Source organism: Helicoverpa armigera, chromosome 27 (genome assembly GCF_030705265.1).
Source record: "Helicoverpa armigera isolate CAAS_96S chromosome 27, ASM3070526v1, whole genome shotgun sequence".
NCBI lineage: Eukaryota > Metazoa > Arthropoda > Insecta > Lepidoptera > Noctuidae > Helicoverpa > Helicoverpa armigera.
Window position 1 is genome coordinate 7,154,907 of NC_087146.1, and position 20,926 is coordinate 7,175,832.

Sequence of the window (20,926 nt, forward strand, 5' to 3'; positions counted from 1 at the left end):
TCGTCAGGTCCAGATAACTGTCAAAGTGCTTATCTTTACTATGAATAGTGAACGATTGTAGTGTTTTTATTATTTTATAATTAAAGCACTGCATTATTGTTTTACTATTGCGGTTGAGTAAATAAAAAACTAAATCATATTGTGTTAACAAATTTTTCAACAAGCTTTTCCTTAGTACCAGTGACTTTCGCACCCTCTCTTAGCTCAATTTTAGTTCGGAAACCTTATTCTGACCGTAGTCCATAATAAAATCAATAACACTTCCAATATAACAGAATTTCAATAAACAATAAGTTCGGACCCTACAATTCCATACTATTTGACAGCTGTTTGGACCAGACGCATACGTGGCGCCACCCTGTGGCAGAAAAATTGAGAAGACCCTCATTAAATCCTATGCTATCAGATGTGGAAGCTGGGTCCAAAGTTTGTATTTTACATGCATGGAACAACTTAAAACTAGTAGGATGCCTAATTTGGATTTTGGATACTCTACAATACATAGACCTAATTTCAGGTTCTGTGCACAAATTAAATACATATTTCATCCAAAACTAATGTTATTAACGAAAATAAAAATATAATATACAACGTATAAATAATTAGGAACACAAGCACTTCTCTCTTTGTAACACCATGAGTGCTTCATTGAATAACTGTTTCGACGTCTGTATCATTTCCGTCAAATGATTGTAATCATATTGTTTTTCTTCTTCAATCATTTTAGTTTATCCTCTAGAATTTTCAGTTTTTCTTCTGTTAACTCTAGTTTGAACTTTAAGTCTTCTCTATCAAGGGTTTCTTCCCCTGTTTGGGAATCGGTACCTGTAGGACTGTCACTAGGTTTATCAGGCATCCCGGTCACTGAAGACATCTTCTTTACTAATGTTGAAGACCCATTATTGAAGTCAAAATGCTCCTTTATCATAGATGATTTTGAAATTCTCGAACCTCTTCTAGAGTCCCTGAGACACCTAATTTCTTCCTCCATGCTGGCAACTTTTCGTTCTAAACGTTTCTTCTTTTCTTTCGTTTTCCTGTGTGTAAGTTCTAGCTCTTCCCATTTGTGCCTTTCTTCATCAAGCCTCGTGTTTAGTGTGACAACTAATTCTGATAGCTTTTTATCTCGTTGTCCGTTGCAGTTTTCATAGGAGTAAAGAATATGCTCTGTAGAGAACACTCCTCGTATCTTAGAAGTTGTGCTCTCAATTCTTCAATTTTTGTAGCCTTCTCTGTGGCTTGTTTTCGTAAAGCATCTATTTTGGCGTCAGTATTCTTTATCAGTTTCTGATATTCAACGATTTCTGTGTTCATCTTGTTCATTTTGCAGTGTTTTCTTTTAGGATTTCTTGGTAGTATAGTTCTGAACTTTTGATTTGATTCTGAAAGAAAAGTAAATGTAATGTTATTTTCGCAAGCCTTGCCTATTAATTAATGTCGTCTTTGGGTATAGGTGCAGTCACTTCAAGAAAGAATAATAAGAGATAGAGTGATTCATATAAACTGGAGGACTAATATTCAATGGATAGATTTTAAATTATAGTGATTCTCAATGTCTAACTTTCATGCAAGTCATCTCTATAACAAACAATCAACTTACTCTCTGCTCATTGATCAGCATGTCATCATGACTGCTCTTCTCAACGAAAGTCTGCATCTTCTGTCTAATAGTCGTGGCATCGCATTCCAGATTCCTAATCCTGCATCTAGCACCTTCCAGCCTACGTTTTAGTTCTTGATTCTCTTCTCTAAGGGTTTCCATCTCTTTCATGGCTTGATCGACCTCCTTCTTTCGTTTTGTTCAAGATCTCGAATAAGCTGTGAGGAAAAACGGTGCAGTTTTAGAGTGTCATTCGTTTCTCGTAGCAGAATTTTGGTTTTACCAATGAATGTGCCTATATGTCACCATGTCTTAAAAAAAAGATCTCGGGCGTTTTAAACGTGGACATTCAAATTAGGAGCGACCTCATTAGACTCGCGACAAGAGAAAGACCTAGAACAATATAAATCATCTACTTTCAACATTTACTTTCCTTGGTTCTGAAACTGCTATTGTATGTACTTAGAATCTTAAATGTTCCACCTACCTGAGCCTGATCCTTCTTCTTATTCTCCGAATGTACGTCTGACTTAGATTTTATATTCAACTTGTCCTCTAGCTCGCTAATTTTAGCCTGAAGCAGTACTATCTGTTGAGCCCTTCCCTTCCAGCCAGCCACATCATTCTGCAACTCCTTAATACTCGTGAATTTATCTCCTAACTCCTGCTGAAGTATTCTCGTCGCCATTAAAATATCGTTCTTCAGTTCTAAATTCCTATTCTTGCTTTCATATAGCTTTTATTGACGGAATTTAATTTGTTGTTTAATTCTTTAAGTTCATCCGGGTTTGGGTCTATGTGGTCGTCTTTGCAAACGCATATGTCAAGCTTTTCGTGCTCTTTATTTATGATATCTAGTTGCATTACTTTTCTTTCTAGGGCTGCGTTTTTGTTTTGTAGCTTTCTATTTCGGAGACTAGATGTCGATTTTGTTTGCAGAGATCAGTAATCTTTGCGCTGATAATGCCGGCTGATTTTGATGATATAGCTGGGCCTGTGCCTGAGATTATGTCTCGTATTCTCTGGTTGAGGTCAGCTATAGTTTTGTTCAGCTCTTTTATGTTCTCGTCTTTTAGAAACACGCATTTCCGAAGTTCGTTGTTATCGGCTGTCATTACCTGGAATGATTAGTAATTTTACCTTATTTCTCAAAAGAAATTTAAAGGGGAAACCCCGTGCCATTAAATTGTGTCTTGTGGGTTGCTATCCTGATTTAAAGACTTTGTAAAGTTCTCGAAGTCGTAATCAAAAAGTAATGGATATATTTAAACTTTTACTAAACTACTAAGTACCGTGTAATTTGTGGGGCTAGATAGGTACTCTACCATTGCTCTAAAGTTCATTTAAAAATAAATAAATACATTATGCTTTCGTATATCTCTTGATGAACCTGTGGAATGCATGAAAGAGTTATTTATTCCTATAATTAAAGTAAGATTTATTAAGTCTTACTGTAAGTTGTTCAAGTAAATGGGAATTCAGCTCCGGTGGTACAGACTATCCTCGGGTTCAGCTTTTTCAAGAGAACTAAACATTTTAAGTTTCATCTCATCAATGACGTCAATTTTACTAGATAAATCAGCAGGACTATCTTTTTCTCTTCTTTCATATTCGCTTTTGATCGGTCCTTTGGTTTTGCTTTTTCCGCCATTATTTTATATATTTTGTTCAATTTAAAATGTAAATAAAATATCACCATTGCTTTCACACATGAAAACTGTCATTTTATAAGTTCGACTTTTAAAATACGATGTATTCTACAAATCAACCTTTTTGGTTCTTTTCACCTATTTTGTTTAGAAACTTGCTATATCCGAACGATTGTATTTTGAGTATTAAAGAAGCTTTGCATTAAAATCGTTACTTTATTAGTGCACTTAATCAAAATGAAATGAAATGAAGATTTCGAAGAGCAAAGGAAATCCGCACTGGATGCGAAGCGTGATGCTCTTAAGGCTAAAACACCAGTAGCCATTCATTATAACTACGTGGACGGTATCCTAACGTGCAGCCAATGCTCGCGCACGTTCACACATAAAATAGGGTACTGCAGCCATCAAAGGGCGCATAGAAGAGCTGATCATCCTAGTTCTTCTCTCAATGATAACTGAAAGCAGTCACCATAGCCGAAATCGGCAGGAAGTATATATAATCAAAATGAAACTTGGCAAAACAAAAATAATTTCCTAACAGGGTTGCCCGGTTGGTTATGTACTCAAGGCAGTTATTTATTTCGTGGAACGTATCAAACGCGGTGAGGATGATGCCAACATAATCGTTCTAACTGTCAACGTCATAGAAATCACATCAGCTGTCAAAAACTGACAGCAAAGTCGATTGATTTTGTCGCAGTATTACTGTTTTATTATAATTAAAATTATAAGTGCATTTCAGTGCAAGTTTTGGTAGCTCCCATGGACGTTTAGCGGTGCGGGAGCTGTTGAAACCTTTTATCGGTCCCTAATAGTACTAAGCAGGTAATAAATTGATTTGTCCTTGGTATCTTGCAGACGATACCAGAGAATCCTGTCTTATCATATTATTATGCTAACAAAACATCTTCACGGTACATTTGTGTACTGTTTCAGGTATTACCTAACGCACTTCTATAATACATGTGTTGTCACATGATTTTGTCCAATGAGACACTTCTATGGCTGTGAAATTGTATGCAATTAATATTTTTGTTTTTCTTTTCTACCAGTAGTTTAATATTCTAATTAGTATCTAATATACAACAAAACAGGTCGCGATACACCAAAAGTCGTTAACTGAAATTGATATTGTTGAAACTGACTATTATGAATTTATTTTTTCAATATAATTGATTCTAAAATGTCTTGAGCATACTCCCCTAATTTTTAATATGCATTGTCGTATATCTTAATTATTTTCAAATGAAGATATATCGTTAATTACTATTTTCATTATTTGACCTGGATTCCAAAGGAAGCAATTCAAATTCATTTTATATCCAAACAATATTACTAAAACAATACAATATGGATTATCATATAAACTTAAAAGAGTCAACTAATAAATGAGAATAGGAAGTGCATAGAAATATTACATCATAATGGTTTTACTTTCCTTAAATCCTTTCTAAAGTATACATTCCCAATTTTCTAAATCATATTCAAAATAATGACATTGTTTAATACTAAAATCTACCTTAAGTGCCTGCCATAATTACAAAAACATAGTAACCGGATAGCAGAGAATTACAAATGGTTTTTAGTGCTTTAGGCTTTTGTTTCAAAATGTGCAAAGCAAAGTGTGTTCTTTTCTTTTACACACTCTATCTGCATCTCTTCTTTCTTTCTTTTAACTAACTTCTATTCTAACTCTCCCATAAGGGGCCAGCTGGAAGAGATTTCTTATGAAAATGGCTGTGCCTATGTACTATGTGTTTTATTTTTCTTCTTGTCTGAATTCTGTGTGGATATGTTGATATGAACTATTAAATAAATAAAGCATTACATCATCAATAAAAAGGAAATAAAAGGTGCTACTAACTAAAAGTAACACTGACAATTGACAAATGTTTAAAAAATATTAATTGGAAAAGTCAAACTTCTTCATAATAACATGGGTAATTTTTCTCATCCCACAGCCATGCCGGGCACAAACCTCATAGTGCCCGTAGTACTATGGGGAAAGCACGCCCAACGCACTGCGTGTCCTCAGTCTACCTATCCCGGGACCAGAAGACCCTTGTCACCGGGTGCTATGACGGACAGATATGTATATGGCAAGTTGACCCGATAACTTGAAGATGACGGTGTCTGTTAGTTGGGCATACGGCGCCGGTCACTTGTTTGTCTAGGGCTTCTATTATACAGGTGAGTTTTAATGAGGAATGGTGGTTTTCTATATGGCATCTGAGATTTGAGTTTGAATTTCATTAGCTTATTAGAAATTGTGTACAATTTCAATCTCTAATGTCAAAATTATGAATAGATGGCTAAGAAATCCACTGGATGGTTATCACTTGATTATTCCTATGATATAATTCTGAGGAATTTACGTCCTGCATCAGGATGATAATGTAGCCTCAATGCATCTTAAGTTATGTTACCAAGTTTCATCTCACTCAAACAAATGGGTCTTGGTGTAGTTTTTAGTGAGGATTAGATCATGAATACTGCAAATATTTGTACAGTTTTGAAATAATACCGGGTTTCAATGAAAAGGTTAGGATATCTTTTGGATTAAACCTGTTATCTTAATAGATAGTAGTAGATTTCCTTTATTCTTTTCAAACTTTGATATCAAGATATCAAGAAAAATATGTAACAGTCTCAAAATACTTAATTTTTAATAGTAATATATGAAGAAAAATAAAACAAAAAAGTCTTCTTATTTGTAATAACTAAAGGCAAGCTCTTAGAGGGAATGTATAGATATTTATAATGTAAATATTTTAAAATTATACCTATTTATAAACATTTACAGGACAATAACTTCATAGTATCATCATCGGAGGCTGGTGAGATGTGCACTTGGGATCTAGTTGATGGCAAATGCAGGAGAGTGTTAAACTGTCACAGATTCACACCAATATACAGGTCAGTTATTAATTTTATATAAACCTCAGTTCGCTGTGGTTCTACCAGCTTAAAATGAATATCTAGATAAAATGTAGCCAATATTTTATTTTGATCTGTAACGTGTAGTATTGCCAAGTTTCATCAAAATCCTTTCAGCACAAACACACACTCACAAACTTACGCTTTTAGGATCTACTTACCCTAGACAGCAGGATTAGCAGGAAGTATAATATCCCTGTCGAACAATTGTATTCAGCTGCATCAAATCGGGCTGGAAGCCGACTCCAAAATAGTATATAATACCCCCTACCGACCCCAAAATGTGAAATACATGTTTGGATAATAATATGTAGACTTGTTTTTTACACATGGGCATCCAGTTAGATTCTAAGTCGACCCCAATATAACAAGGAAAAGGCTGGGCAATACATTTTTATTCAACCATGTTACATATTAAGACGACCTTATAAAGGTCGCCGGAAGACGCTGGATGCAGGTCGCCTCCAACAGGTGTCTGTGGAGATCAAAGGGGAGGCCTAAGTTCAGCAGTGGACGTCCTATGGCTGAGATGATGATGATGATGATGTTACATATTTCCCAAAATAAAAGCTTCCGACAACTTCAGAACCTCCTCTTCTTTTTCAAGTTGGTTAAAATATATATTTTTTCATAATTTCAGGCATACCACATGTGCAACAGTGAAGATTTGCGTCTGTTCTGTAACGGGTATTACGCAGAGATTCTGATCATGGACCCGTTCTCTCTAGAGATACTGTTCTCTCTGAGCTCTAAGATGAACCCTGATTGGATATCCGCTTTGCATGTGAGTATAGTTTTTGCAAGAATTAATGAAAGAAGAAAGTTAGAAAGAAAGAAATAATTTATTTTTGATACCTGTGAAAAAGTACGTAGAAAAGACAAAAGTAAATAGTGAAAAAAATACGACATAAAATACACCACTTAATATTCTTCCTCGGATATTTTCTCTATCGTACACTGGTACTCAGCTACATCCGGTTAGACTGGAAGCCGACCCCAACATAGTTGGGAAAGGGCTCGGAAGATTATATTTTCTCTATTGTCCAAAAAACACATGCAAATGCGTCTTTTTTATTATTATTTATATAACAAAAGTTAAAAAAAAAACATTTTTTTTACATTTCAGGTCCTCCGTCCATCTTCAAGAAAAGATGATGTTGTTCTAGCCATATCAATTACTGGGACTGTTAAAGTAAGTATAACTTATAAGTTAAGTATAAAATATTAACTGCCTGAATGCCGCAAATTAAAGAACATAGAAAATCAATTGTGTCTCGCGTGGATCCGTGCACCAGCATACAAGGGGTTAAACTAGATCCTTCCCGCGATTTCATTGCGTGGGCACTTCTTCCCATGCCTGGATACAAAGTTTATTATTTTTCATTTATTTATTCTGAACATATTAATTACATTTTAAATAGTCAATATAAAAATAAAAACATTTAAAAATATAAAAATAGGTTGCCACCGATATCGGGCACAGGGTCCAAGGTACCGGTGGTTAGGGTCCCAGAGACAGAAACCTCCTCACAATACGTGCCGTATCAAGGAGTACTGCCATCTGAATCAGTACACATACATCCCTTGATCCAGCCGCCTAACGAAAGCCATTTTATTATTTAGCCTCCTTAGAGAAGTAGGCTGTAAAAACTGTAAAAATTCTTTAAATTGGGCTCGTATGTATAGTTCCCGAGATAATCGCGTTTTAGCAAAATGTCAAGCAAGTTAAATGTCTGTTTCATTTATAATGACTGAGCGTTTACAGTGACACTCATAAAATTGTTATTGAACATAAATCTCTACAGAAGTACAATAGCTAATAAATATTCAAAGTGATTAAAATATCTTTTGTTATTATATAAATAAGTGTAATAAAAACGTATACTTCTATATACAAGACATATACAACATGTAACTTAATTAACGCACATCCTGAAACTAGTTTGTTCAGAATCGTTTACTGAATCGATTTATATCATTTTTAATATAGGTAATTTTTATCCCAAAATAATTAAAACTACGGAAATTATTGTCATATTAACCCTGTACAGTCAAAACAAATTCAAATAGACCGTAACTCAAAGTAATAAGACTTCGTGTATTGTCGGCTTTTTCCGTAGTTTCGTTATGTTGTGTCGAGTCGAGGCGCGCGGCGCGATATTTGCGTGCGTAGTAGTATGACCAAAAGTTTTCCAAGAATTGGTATAACTAATTTAGTAAATAACAATGCACATACATGTTAAATTAAAAATTCAGTGTGTGTATTATGATTATAACATAATATTCTAATTGGGGTGTTTGAGGGTGTGCGTTAATTACGTTACATGTTGTATAAAATAGCCGTTTTCTCGCAGTTTCACTCGCGTCCCGTGGGGACTACTGCTCGTACCGGAATAAAATATAGCCTATCTTACTCGGGAATAGCCTAGCTATCCAACAGTGAAAGAATTTTTCTAATCGGTTCAGTACTTTCGAGTCTTTCTGAGTACAAAAACATTGTTTCCTCTTTATTATATTAGTATACATAAAACTTAAAGTAAAATCTGGTATTAAACCCGGATAACTAAGTATGTACTTTAGGGGCCGGTGCTTTAACCACTAGGCCAGCAAGACTTTCTTCATAATATTAATCAAAATGTATTTTTTCAGGTATGGTCTCTCCTAGGCCACGAAAACAAGCAATCAGAACCTATCTACGAGAACGAATCGAAACAGATTCGCTGTCTCAACGCTTTGTCACTCAACTGCTGTGCTTACAACCAGAGGACTGTGCTCATCGTCTGCGCCAAGTATTGCCAGATATATGATGCTGGTGAGTTTATTTTATTTATTATTATATGTATACAATATATATACTGTAATTAATAGAGTCAGTCCCCGTGTCTCAACTGCTGTGCTTACTACCAGAGGACTGTGCTTATAGTCTGCGCTAAGTATTGTCAGATATATGATGCTGGTAAGTTTATTATATGCATATTTCTTCCTATATTTCTCTAAAGTATAGAGTATTAGATACTATGTATTTTACTGTAAGCTTGTGAGGTAAAGAGTCAGTCTCCTGTGTCTCAACTGTTGTGCTTACAACCAGAGGACTGTGCTTATAGTCTGCGCTAAGTATTGCCAGATATATGATGCTGGTAAGTATATTTTATTTATTAATATTTAACTGTAAGCTTGTGAGGTAAAGAGTCAGTCTCCTGTCACTCAACTGCTGTGCTTACAACCAGAGGACTGTGCTTATCGTCTGCGCTAAGTATTGCCAGATATATGATGCTGGTGAGTTTTTTCTATTTATTATTGTGTATACATGATTCGGAGGGCACGTTAAACTGTAGGTCCCGGCTGTGACCGAATTTAACATCCTTGGCAGTCGTTACGGGTAGTCAGAAGCCAGTAAGTCTGACACCAGTCTAACCAAGGGGTATCGTGTTGCCCGGTTAACTGGGTTGAGGAGGTCAGATAGGCAGTCGCTCCTTGTAAAATACTGGTACTCAGCTGTATCCGGTTAGACAGGAAACCGACCCCATAGTTGAGAAAAGGGTGGGTATAGAGTCAGTCCCCTGTCACTCAACTGCTGTGCTTACAACCATAGGACTGTGCTCATTGTCTGCGCTAAGTATTGTCAGATCTATGATGCTGGTAAGTTTATTGTACGTATATTACTACTGGCTTCCGCCAGCGATTTCTTCAGCTTTCTGAGGGAAGCACTTCCTCATCCTGATAAGAAGAAGTCCGTATTTTATTCTGTTATGCTAAAACTATAGTACGGCCTAATTTTAATAAAATCTTTACAGCAGTTTGTTCGTGAAACAGTCACGAACTTACCCATCCTCACAAAGTTACAAACTTCAGTCAGTCAGTCCCCTGTGTTTCAACTTTACAACCAGTGAACTGATCAATTTTTTTTATTCGAGTATCGTGTCACCCGGATAAAGTTTATTCATTCAATAGGTAGTCATTTCTTCCATACCTATTCACCAACATTTAACATTCCCGCATATAGAAATTCAAATCTTTATTTCCAGGTGATTTCTCAGTCCTGTGCTCAATACAAGCGCCGTCTGGCGAGCGTTGGATGTCGGGCGACTTCCTCGCGCCGGACAGGGTGCTCGTATGTTCTACTGAAGGCAAAGGATATTTGTATAGGTTGCCTGCCAAGTAAGTTTTGTTTTATGTTGGGGACTTGTGTTGTGAAGGTTTTGTAAGGTCTGCTTGGAGGAAGCTGCGTGTAGAGAGATGGAGAAATATTAACTGACTGGCTTCCGCTGGCTTGGATACGTCAGGCCCCTGGGTAAAAAGTAATTTAAAACCTTTCTAACTATCTTCTGCTAACAGTGTCACCGGTATTCCGTGGGAATTATTTCGTGTACTTTGGTAAAAGTAGTCTATAGTTTTCCGCGATACAGGGCTATCTAGCACTGTAAGAATTTTTCTAATCGGACCAGTAGTTCCTGAGATTTGTGTTTAAACAAACTCTTCCGCTTTTAATATCAGTATAGATAGATTTGTATGCAATGTTATTGGTTAATATTTCTCTGTTTAACTGCAGCTTCGCTCCGCTTCAATGGATAGGAGTATTAAGCTAGGTTAATAGAATAGCCAGGATTAAGTTAATACAAGAAAAAAATTGAATTCATATAATTCTTTTCTATGTCTAAGATCGTGTATCGTATCGTACCTATAGACAACTTGATTTCAGTTTATTTTAAAGCTAACAATTACTTCAATGGACTAGAAAAATATATGGCAATCTTACAGTTAAAGATACGCTAATTAAGCTAGTGTGTGCTATCAGAAGCGATAAAAACTATCTACAATTTTGATTTTAAGTCGATTTTACACGGAGAAGTTTAAGTATCATTTGATAGTCAAGAAAATAATTATCAAAATTTTTGGTAAGGTCTATGACTAGAATAAGCTTGAACAGGGTATTTGTATAATAGATTATGACTTTAATGTGTAGTATTAAATGGCTTGTGAAAATTGATGGTAGCACTGTTGGGATTTAATGTGTGAATGTAAATCAATCGATATTGTATTTATTGTGTCTCGCGGTGCCAGGACCCGGATAGAATATAGCCTATTTACACGTGGATAGTATAGCTTTTAACAGTGAAAGAATTTTTCAAATCGGTTCAGTAGTATTCTAGGTCTATAAAGGTACAAGCGAAACAATGTTTCCTCCTCATAATTCTCTAAACTGATGTGAATTTAAAATGTTACTAAGTTGTCTCACAATAAATTCCGTCATCGTGAAAGGACTAGTTTTCTTTTAAATAATGAAATTCAATATTCAAAACAAATATCTCGTTCAAGCGTATATTCGAAAATGGACCTTATTGTCTAAACGGTTTAGTTTGAATTGGCATGTCATTCGTTCAAGTATCATCATTAGATTCTCATTGGAGCACTATACGCCTATGTTATAGATGTTTATTTGGATTTTAAATGGGTTGTTTATAAAGTTTGTTTTTGGAAAATATTTTTCAAGATTCCATATTAATTTATTTTAAGAAAGACTGACTAGTTTGTGTTTTCATACAAGTACACACGTTGATAAAAATAGCTGATGTCTTTTCTTAGGCACTAGACTATGTGTGTACCCAATTTCATTTTAATTGGTTCAGTGGTTTTGGCGTGAAAGCCGGACAGAGAGACGGTTGGTTTCTCATTTATAATATGAGTAAGGATATGAGCGACAAACGATAAACTCAGAAGTATTTTAGAACCTTAACAATTCTATTGAGTAGTATTGTTAGGAACATTTTGAAAATTCGTTTTCACCAAAGTAAATTGGTAATTTATTTAAGTACCGTGAATTTTAAAGAATATATCCATTATTAAAATTTTCTATGAATATAGTTAATATCAAAATACGAAGTTTATAAACAACCCAAAAAACTTCCGTCCACTTAAAACTGAAAAGTATAACTTTTAAAGCTTTAACCCTAAGCTACACTTAAAGCTATACCATGCGATAATATACCAAGATAAAAATATTTCTTTTATAGCAAACTACGAGGACGGGCTATCAGTAGGTCAGCACATTTGTCTGTTTATACGTATTTTGTATGTAGATAGAGTTATTTTGCTAGCACTTATGTCCGCTTTATTTTGGTTTTGTTTAGTTTTTCTTACTTTTTAGGTTTGATAGAAGTTGAAATGGTTACTGAAGGCTATATCTAATTTCAATAGCATGTATATAGCGCAATAACTATAAAGCATACTTACTTGCTGTTACAACTTAAAACAGCCGTATAAAAGTACTGTATTTCACCCGCTTCCTGTGAAAACTACTTCACGTACTCAGATAAAATGTAGCTTATGTCACCCGGAGGTAGTTGAGCTTCCCAATAAAGATGTTTTAAAAATCTGTTTCTGAGTTCAGGTGCCTTATGGTACAAATAATAATCTTCATAATATTAGTATAGAACCATAGGAGATGTTTTGCTCTTAACAGTATGTCCTAAAATCTATAGCTTCTTATATTTATAGCCTTCAGAACAACAATACCTTAGCGAGTCTTTGAAATATTTTAAGTTTTTTAGATATAACTGAAAAAATAATGTTGTACATAATTAGAGCGTATTATATTAATTTGCCTTTGCACTATCATATATATCCATCGTTTTTGGTTTAGTTTTTATTATTTTTATTTGAATGTATTTTCAAAGAAATTAGGTGCGTAGTACCCGCCACCGCCTTTTAATGAAAAAATATGTAAAACAATTGAATATTATTATTTGTGAGTAAAATACATAGTAATTATGTATCTAAGCTTTTAGCTTAGAAAATTCTGAAATTATTGGCGTTTGTATATAAACCAAAGTATTATTTGTTAATGAAAGTATTGCGTTTTTTATTGATAAATTGATTGTATTTGGTTTTATTTCCATTTTTGTGTCTGGTAAAGAATGAACCCTTTTCAAATCCTTTTTGATACTAGGTACTATGTGATAATTTTAAAATACTTTGTAAGATTCAGAAAATTTTATTATGACTGTTTCACATAATTTAAACCGCCTCCTGAGAGAACAACTTCCAGCACCCGGTTAAAAAGTAACCTAAGATACTCTAAAACAATATAGCTTTCTATTGGTAAAGCAATTTTCAAAAGACCAAACACTTTATATCCCGTTAAAATATCACTTATTAAAATAAGTATAGACATAAAAAATAAGAAAAGCTCATCTTCCCTTTACTTATCTATACAAATATATGGTATACGCATAATTGAGGGTTACATAAAAGAAAAACAAAATGATAAGTCTAGTTCTACTCACTGAAAATTGTACATATATTCTCATGGTATCTAATATCACTACTTCCACCAATTTCAAATATTTTTCCCCGTTTACTCAAAACACCACTAAATACTTAAACTTTATCTTATAATATTAACTAAATAATAAAATCGATGTGTTATAGCTCGGTCCCCGATCACAAAGGATTTCACGGCCCAACCGTGGATCATGACAGTCCAGTACTGTTTGGCATTCTTGCTCATCCGGATAATAAGGTGAGTTAAGATTTTATAGGAAAATATCGTTTAAATTTCCCATCCAAGCATAGTTTATATCTGACCAGTTAATATGCAGATAGACATGTGTTGCTGGGGAGTTTGTTGCGCCATTTCTTCTTCCCAGCGACAACACAGACAAGTGTTGAAGGGTGGGCATTTACTTCCCTCTTTGTAAATTTTGATGTTCGGAAAGTCCTGTTTTGTTGCCAAAATTAAATGAATACAATATTTATACAGATTTTGAATTTAATGGCTCATTTAAGCTGAAATGATGCGGCCCAAAACCTCCTTCACGCATTCAAAATACACAGAAAAATTACCTTGTTATTGGTCATTCTTCAGTTCAGTCGTTTTGATTTGACTCAGACGCAGCACGTGTTCTCAGGAAACCTTTCGAAGGTGTCCTTCAACCGGACAAAACGAAGCCCATATTTTCAAGCTCTATCCAAATAACATTTAAATCGGTGCAGTAGTCTTTACCCGACGGACAGACGAAGTTATTTTCACATATTTTTCCCATTAACAGTATTAGTAATAACTGAATAAATGTATTTCTATCCACAGCTGCTATCCTGTCCCCCGCCATGCGTTTCGTGATAACATCAGTGGGCGGCAAGCAGCGTCGGCTGCTGCTCCGCGGCGACTCCGCCGGCGTGGTCTCCGCCTGGAGTGTAGATGATGCCGCCATGCCCACTCCTCATCATACTCCTTGTGAGTATATAGCTCTAGGCTAGTATATAGTGATAACATCAGTGGGCGGCAAGCAGCGTCGGCTGCTGCTCGCGGCGACTCCGCCGGCGTGGTCTCCGCCTGGAGTGTAGATGATGCCGCCATGCCCACTCCTCATCATACTCCTTGTGAGTATATAGCTCTAGGCTAGTATATAGTGATAACATCAGTGGGCGGCAAGCAGCGTCGGCTGCTGCTCCGCGGCGACTCCGCCGGCGTGGTCTCCGCCTGGAGTGTAGATGATGCCGCCATGCCCACTCCTCATCATACCCTTGTGAGTATATAGCTCTAGGCTAGTATATAGTGATAACATCAGTGGGCGGCAAGCAGCGTCGGCTGCTGCTCGCGGCGACTCCGCCGGCGTGGTCTCCGCCTGGAGTGTAGATGATGCCGCCATGCCCACTCATCATATACTCCTTGTGAGTATATAGCTCTAGGCTAGTATATAGTGATAACATCAGTGGGCGGCAAGCAGCGTCGGCTGCTGCTCCGCGGCGACTCCGCCGGCGTGGTCTCCGCCTGGAGTGTAGATGATGCCGCCATGCCCACTCCTCATCATACTCCTTGTGAGTATATAGCTACTGCATTTAGTCCATTAAGCCGTCAATTGAACAGTCAAATGGGAAGTCAAGGAAGAAAGTGCTCGCCGCGTCGCTGCCGACCGCGGTCGTTCCGGTGTGACTTGGGCCTTAGTGTGTCTCGTCAAACTTAATGGCTGCTCGTTACTTACTTCTGAGCTCATGTATGGGCCTATATATACCCTATTCGTACTGCCACCCGTTTATACCCAAAAGTGGTTTATCAGTGTGTAGACAGTCATTTAACATTATTTGGCAGTCGTAACGGGTAGTCAGAAGCCAGAAAATCTAACACCAGTCTTACCATTGCGTAAAGGGTTCCTCAGGTAACTGGGTTGAGCAGGTCAGATAGGCAGTCACTCCATGTACCAAACTGGTACTCAGTGGCACCCGCTCTGACTGGAAGCCGACCCCAACATAGTTGGGAAAAGTCTAGGCAGATGTAGAGATATAGTCAGTCCCCTGTGTCTCAATTGCTCTGCTTACAACCAGGGATTGTTTTGACTGTTTGCGCTAAGTATTGCTAGATTTATAAAGAATTAAGATTTATGAAAGATCCGACCCCAATTTTTTTTTTAACGACTTCAAAATGTCATCAAATGACCCTCCGCTGTGGGTTAGCAGCGGTGAGGAGTGTCAGACTCGTACTGACTAAACACCGTCGTGTTCCGTCGTAGGCCTTTTATGTACCAGGGCCGCGGTAACTCGTGCGAACAATCCCGCAGCCCCGAGCCGACCCCACCTTATTTGGGAAAAGGATCGGGAGATGATGAGACTCCTGGTCTATTTTCAAGTGAATGATTTTAATGTTGTTTTGTTCTTTTCAGCACATGCTCCTATCGTGATGACGAGTCTGGACATAGCGTGGGAAGATATGAATCCCAGTCCCGTTGGAATACTGGACCAGTTGAATCATCCTGAAGAACAAGGTATGTATATTTTGTTTTGTACCAGTAAGTCTGACACCAGTCTAACCAAGGGGTATTGGGTTGCCCGGGTAACTGGGTTGAGGGGTCAGATAGGCAGCCGCTCCTTGTAAAGCACTGGTACTCTGCTACATCCGGTTACACTCCAAGCCGAGCCCAACATAGTTGAGAAAAGTCTAGGGCCCTGGCAGATGTATAGAGTCAGTCCCCTGTGTTTCAATAGCTCTGCTTACAACCAGAGGACTGTTTTGACTGTCTGCCCTAAATATTGCCAGATTGCATTGGTACCCAGCTACATCCGGTTAGACTGGAAGCCGACCCCAACATAGTTGGGAAAAAGGCTCGGAGAATGATAAAATATATTTTGTATGTTTATTTACAGAAATAAAACTAACAGCCTCCATATACCTTCTGGCTGCGAATCGTCTGGTGGTGGGCAGAGAAGACGGCTCTATAGTCATAGTGAACGCGACACATACGGTGCAGTTGCAACTATTGCATGGAAATCATCAGCAGCTCGATGGTAAGTTGGTACATATAGTGTTTATAACTTCTTCGCTGGTCTAGCTATCGCAAGGCACGAGGTCTCGGGTTCGATTCCCGGGTCCTGCTAAAATCGCTTTGTGGATTTTAGAAACTTGTATCAGCCCGGAGCCTGGAAGTTGGTGATTGATACACCCGTGCATCGGAGAGCACGTAAATGTCGGTCCTGCGCCTGATCTCACTCCGGTGTCGGATTGCCGTCACATCGCGCTATGAGAGTGAAGGAATAGTGAGTGCACCTGTGTCTGCGCAAATGCTCGTGCACTATAATATGTCCTGCGCAGTTGGCTGATCTCCTTACATGAGAACAGCCGCCGTAGCCGACAATCGGCTAGGAGGACATCATAATAATTTGTAAGTAACTTCTACCTCTATACATATATCTTCTGGGCTAATCGTCTAGTGGTGGGCAGAGAAGACGGGTCTATAGTCATAGTGAACGCGACACATACGGTGCAGTTGCAATTGTTGCATGGAAATCATCAGCAACTTGATGGTAAGTTTGTATTTATACCGTCTTACCACAAAAACTTTTAAACGTCAGTTTATGCCTTGTCTAAAAATGACAAATTATGACGTTGACATATGGTTCATTTTGCAGCCAAAATTTTATTAGACAAGTGTAAAACAGGGTTTAAAGTTTTTGTAGTAAGGCCAATAGTGTTTATAACTGCTTTGTTGGTCTAGCTATCGCAAGGCACGAGGTCTCGGGTTCGATTCCCGGGACCTGCCGAAATCGCTTTGTGGATTTTAAAACTTGTATCAGCCCGGAGTCTGGAAGTTGGTGATTAATACACCCGAGCATCGGAGAGCACGTTAATGTCGGTCCTGCGCCTGATCTGTCTCCGGTGGTGTCGGATTGCCGTCCCATCGCGCTATGAGAGTGAAGGAATAGGAGTGCATCTGTCTGTGCAAATGCTTGTGCACTATAATATGTCCTGCGCAGCTGGCTGATCTCCTTAATGAGAACAGCCGCCGTAGCCGACAATCGGCTAGGAGGACATCATATTGTTTGTAAGGAACTTCTACCTCTATACATATACCTGCTGGCTGCGAATCGTCTGGTGGTGGGCAGAGAAGACGGATCCATTGTGATAGTGAACGCGACACATACGGTGCAGTTGCAACTGTTGCATGGCAATCATCAGCAGCTCGATGGTGAGTTTGTATTTATAGTGTTTCTAACTGCTTCGCAAGGCACGAGGTCTCGGGTTCGATTCCCGGGTCCTGCCGAAATCGCTTTGTGGATTTTAGAAACTTGTGTCAGCCCGGAGTCTGGAAGTTGGTGAATAATGCACCCGTGTATCGGAGAGCACGTAAATGTCGGTCCTGCGCCTGATCTCTCTCGGTCGTGTCGGATTGTCGTCCCATCGGGTTATGAGAGTGAAGGAATAGTGAGTGCACCAGTGTCCAAGCAAATGCTCGTGCACTATAATATGTCCTGCGCAGCTGGCTGATCTCCTTAATGAGAACAGCCGCCGTAGCCGACAATCGGCTAGGAGGACATCATATTGTTTGTAAGTAACTTCTAACTCTATATACCTTCTGGCTGCGAATCGTCTGGTGGTGGGCAGAGAAGACGGCTCTATAGTCATAGTGAACGCGACACATACGGTGCAGTTGCAATTGTTGCATGGCAATCATCAGCAGCTAGATGGTGAGTGATTTTGCTTAGAACAACATGACGTGTTTATTTTTATTTTTTTAATAACTAGTGACGCCGTGGTGTCCTAGGAGGTAAAACCAACATTTAAAGTTTGCGTGTGGGTTCACTTATGTGGCTTTTCTTGAGGAAACTTCGCAGGCCGCAGCCCAGCAGTGGGGCGATAAAAGGCTGATGATAAAATAATATGGATAAGACTTCTAGTTTAATTAGGACGTTCAAAAATAACGTAATTAAACGTAATTTGACGTAGCTAAAACAATTTTAATACAATTACTTAGAAAATTGAATCATTATTTTAAGCAGTAATTTATTTGTTTAAGAATAATCAGTTGTATAAAACACCAATTATCAAGATTGTTTACCTTTAGTTAAAGAAAAAGTTTTTACAACAATTATGATCTGACATAGCAGAAATGCACGATTTAAGCATCGGATTTTTGTGTACAAGCTTCAAAAGAGTAGTTTATTATTATTTTTGTAATTTTCTACATAAATTGCACTTCTATATATATAGGCTTAATACTTTGTTGTTACCTATCGACTTTCTACATAATAATAATTATATAAAACTATGTTTATGATATTATGATTGTTTTAGACTGGCCTCCTCACCAGTTGTTGCTCGGTCACATTGGACGAGTCAACTGCTTGCTGTATCCACATCATGTGCACCAAAGGTTTGTCAATTTTGATATCTATTGTCATAGTAATAAGGCTTAAAATCGACTACAAGAACTTCTTTAAACATTTAGTAAATAGGTAGCCATTTCTGAAGTTGGCCATTTGACTCTTCGTGAATTTGTTCATCCAAATCTTGTCAAGAATCTTTGTTTATTCGAAGTTAAATAATATTTCTAGATTATTTGTGTACAAATTAAACCTGTTGGAATAAATGTGCATGGGTTATACACAATATAGCGAATAAAAAATGTTTTATATTTTTCTTTCTTTTATTTAGGAATCAAACGGTCAGATACAAAAACTTAAATTAAACAGGCCCTGTATGTCAAGAAGTAGATAATGACAGAACCTGTGTCATTATCTACTTCTTCATACTTTTCTGTGTCTTGAGCTTAAAACTGTTGAAATTCACGTCTTCTTTAATTTATTTCCGGTTATTGTATTAGTAGAGTTTTGGTGTAAAAGATATTTCATTCACATTTATAATATTAGTTACAATATAAAAGTGATACATACTTAGATGAAAAATTATGTTTGTAAATAATATATTTTTAAATAGTGTTTAGTTCTTAGCTGTCTTATTAAGATAAGTCCTGTAAAGATAGTTCAAAGTGTTCTAAATAAATAAATTATTTTCCCACAGATACGACAAATCCCACCTGGTATCAGGCGGCATAGACTTCGCAGTGTGTCTGTGGGATCTATTCAGCGGTGCGCTGTTACATAGGTTCTGCGTGCACGCGGGAGAGATTACACAGTTGATTGTGCCGCCTCATAATTGTAGTGTGAGTATAATTTATTAACTTTATTTCAGGCATACTAGAGGCCATAGAAAATACAAATACACATGGATCATGCACTAGCCATTTTCTCGCGGGTTCACCCACGTTTCCAGGCAACTACTGCCGCGGTATTGGTGTCCCGTTGATACTACTGCCCGTACCGGTATAAAATATAGCCTACTAGCGACCCGCTCCGACTTCGCACGGGATGACAGTATTTCCCCACTATTTACTGTATGTTATTAGACATATAAACCTTCCTCTTTAATCACTCCATCTATTAAAATAAATTACATGAAAATCCGTTGCGTCGTTTTGAAGAATTAAGCGTAGATACAATGGGACATAGGGACAGAAGACGCGACTTTGTTTTATACTATGTAGTGATGTTACTCGGGAATAGTGTAGCTTTTCAACAGTGAAAGAATGTTTCAAATTCGTTCAGCAGTTTCCCAGCCTTCAGGGTACAAAGAAACAAATGTTTCCTCTATATATTATATTAGTATAGATTAGCTGTTTTCGGTTTCACCCTTGTCCCGTGAGGACTGTTTCCCCACCTGGTATCAGGCGGCATAGACTTCGCAGTGTGTCTGTGGGATCTGTTCAGCGGGCGCTGTTACATAGATTCTGTGTGCACGCGGGGAGATCACACAGTTGATTGTGCCGCCTCATAATTGTAGTGTGAGTATATTTTATTTAGATTTAGATCTTTATTTCAAGCAACAAGGCAAGGTTATTTTTGCAACTAGGGCCCATAAAATACACATAGATAATACACTAGCCGTTTTCCCGCGGTTTCACCCGTGTTTCCGAGGCAACTAGGTACTGCCCGTGCCGGAATAAAATATAGCCTTACTAGCTTCCGCCCGCGACTCCGCCCGCGTCGTTTATATCGCATTTCCAAGAAAACTCTTCAAAAGTCCGGGATAAAACTATCCTATGTTCTTTCTCAAGGTCAACTCTGTCTCTGTACCTAATTTTATTAAAATCAGTTCATTGGTTCAGACGCGAAAGCGTAACAGACAAACAGATAGACAATATTAGTAGGGATGTTACTCGGGAAAAGTAGCTTTTCAAGTTCAGTAGTTTCCCAGCCTTTAGGGTACAAAGAAACAAATGTTTTCCTTTTATTATATTAGTATAGAGTACCTGTTTTCGGTTTCACCCTTGTCCCGTGAGAACTGTTTCCCCTGGTATCAGGCGGCATAGACTTCGCAGTGTGTCTGTGGGATCTATTCAGCGGAGCGCTGTTACATAGATTCTGTGTGCACGCGGGGAGATCACACAGTTGATAGTACCGCCTCATAATT

The 20,926-nt window shown here is 37.6% G+C and overlaps 2 pseudogenes; one reads left to right on the plus strand and one right to left on the minus strand.

Moving 5' to 3' along the window:
* Positions 1 to 602: 602 nt before the first annotated feature.
* On the minus strand, positions 603 to 3,252 carry LOC135118876 (coiled-coil domain-containing protein 13-like; annotated as a pseudogene).
* A 1,963-nt stretch (positions 3,253 to 5,215) lies between these two features.
* LOC135116674 (WD repeat-containing protein 7-like) overlaps positions 5,216 to 20,926 on the plus strand; it is a 115,593-nt pseudogene continuing 99,882 nt past the window's right edge.